This window comes from Pinus tabuliformis, chromosome 6 (assembly GCF_031772625.1).
Source record: "Pinus tabuliformis cultivar Carrire ecotype Pingquan chromosome 6, CPIR1, whole genome shotgun sequence".
NCBI classification, from domain to species: domain Eukaryota; kingdom Viridiplantae; phylum Streptophyta; class Pinopsida; order Pinales; family Pinaceae; genus Pinus; species Pinus tabuliformis.
Genome location: NC_142292.1, coordinates 1,582,053,577 through 1,582,056,075, shown reverse-complemented (window position 1 = coordinate 1,582,056,075; position 2,499 = coordinate 1,582,053,577). Strand labels below are relative to the sequence as shown.

General features: G+C 34.5%; 1 pseudogene; it reads right to left on the bottom strand.

Moving 5' to 3' along the window:
- Positions 1-1,693: 1,693 nt before the first annotated feature.
- Positions 1,694-2,263, bottom strand: LOC149264847 (uncharacterized; annotated as a pseudogene).
- Between the last annotated feature and the right edge of the window lie 236 nt (positions 2,264-2,499).

Here is a 2,499-nt window from a genome sequence, read left to right as displayed (position 1 = left end):
TGATTCTTAACAACTCAGGATGCTTTCCATGTGTTTGATGGAATGGTTGAATGAAAATAACGCTTGATGAATCTCAAAACCCTTCAATTCACTTACAGTAGATGAAATGGTTTGGAAAATAATTTAGAAAATACATAAGTAATTATAGATTAATTCTTTGTTGCTATTTGTTATGCATGGTTGTAGATTCAAGCTTCCATACCATCTATTTGACAAAATCTATAAATGAGATTCTAGGAGTTAGAAGATTTGCTAGTTTAAAAAAATTAAATCCATGGGTAGTTTTATAATGGTTTTACCCAACATCAGGGGGTATCTATGCCTTATGGACCTATAACCCCCCATTTGATTAGAAAAAGAAAAACACTTTTCCTAACCCAGATCTTAAATCTGGGCGATTTTGCATATTACTGTTGCCAACTGTGTGTGTTTGTTCTTGAGTTTTTTTTTAAGGATTAAGATGATTTAATTTATGTTTTAATATGCCAATATTTGAAGTTTTAATTTATGAATTTTATGATTTAAATAGGTTGAGTAAGAATCTTATATTCATGTTGCTAATGGTTGTCAAAATTGTCTTAAGAGATGATGACTGCCAAGTGTTTGACAAAATGTCTCAATGGCTGTATATTGTATGCTTGCAAACTGTTTGTCATAATGATTCAATGGATGTAGCTATTTACATTTATGAATTGTATGTAAAAAAATTCTTAAGTGAAATTAGGATTTGTAACCAAGATGTTTCTGGAATGTCTCAATGAATATGCGTGGTAATCCCATTGAGTTAAAATTCATGTTGATAAAGTCAAATTTGGGTAAGTGAATTGTTGTAGTGTCAACTTACATATGAAATTATAAATATTGGATACCACTCCTATAGAAGTTGAATTATCCTTTTAAGTAAAGAATCCATAAGCATGTTATTTAAAATAAAATCAAATTAGTCACAACAGAAGTAACAAGTAGGTTGTTAGAAATTGTGGCTCGTAAAGTTTGATATTTATTCATCCCACTAAAGACTCTTTATTTTAAATATGATTTTGAGCTTGAGGATAAGTGATGGTTGATGTTTGGTAGTTTGGCTTTGGGGTTTGAGTGAGACATTGGCTTTGGTTTTGTCCTGGGATTTGGAAAAAAAATACAGCATTTTGAGTTTAGTGTTCAATATTTCTCTATAATATTTATGGTTGGTAAGGTGGGACCTTATGCATGTCGTTTAGTGGGTCAAAACTGCTTTGGAAGTTAAGGACTCAAAAAACTGCTACAAATAGTAAATGCTACTATAAACAAGGAAACTGATGAAACCAACTGGAGATCTAGGTGGAATAGGAGGGTGGACGCTAATATCCACCTGGATCATCACTCCCATGTGCCGAGTTGATCTTGAAATCAGTGTTGGATCCTGTGTTCCTTGCGGAGTTGAACCATGAAATAATTGTATGTCAATCTGAGTGGAGTTAACTTCTTTTTTTAAAGAAATTTTCAATTCTCATTGCAGTTTAAAAAAGAACTTCTTCATTCTTGCATGTAGGAACTACAAGTATCAATCATTCACAATAAAGTAAATAATGACATTTTCCAGTTCGAAACCCTACAAGAAACACAAGCAAAAATATAAATTGTGTTTCCATGGAGACACAAGGTAGTGTCATCAATGCTTAGAAACTTTGTAGTCAGCATTATTTTGTTGTTCTTACTTTTCCCCTTTCTACCCCTATTCTTCTTATCCTTGAGCTTCACCTTCGGAAAAATGAATATGTTTTCCCGCGGGGGTTGGAATTCCATTAAGACGTGTGACACTTGGAGAAAAGGACTAAGATTTTACGACATCTGTTTCTTCACATGCCTCCAGTTCATCATCGTTGTTATACAGAAAGCGTGTATGTTTTCCCATAAATGGAAACATCAACCCTTGGGGTTTATTGTCATTAACCCCCTTCTCCTCCACATGAAAGTCATTTAAACCCTCACATAACTCAGAGTATTCTTCTCCCCCACAAACATCTTCCTCTGCCTCATCTTCCTCCTCTTCTTTGTCCTCGTATTCATCTTCTTCTTTGTCCACCTCATACTCTTCTTCTCCTTCTTGTTCTTGATCTCACAACAGAGATTCGGTGTTTGCCTGTTCACAACCATTGATGGGTGAATTGACATTCACCTGAATAGATCACTAGGAGACATCATCATCGTTCAAGCTTCTCATGTTCCGAATTGGAGAAAATGAGATGTCATTGCATAGAGGTGCAGACATTATGGACACCATCGGATCAGAAGGGAAAGCAATGAAAAAAATACGATGGATGGGGGATTAGAAACCTAGATTAAGGATATTAGTTGTGGAGCAGAGGTAAATAATAATGAGATGTATCTAAGGAGATATAATTATTCTGATTTTTTGAGCAGAGTTAACTTATTACTATGCTACCTCCCAACACTAACCATGACCTATCTCCGCCATAAATTTAACAGTCAATGCATGGTAATGAATTGTGAAAGTCA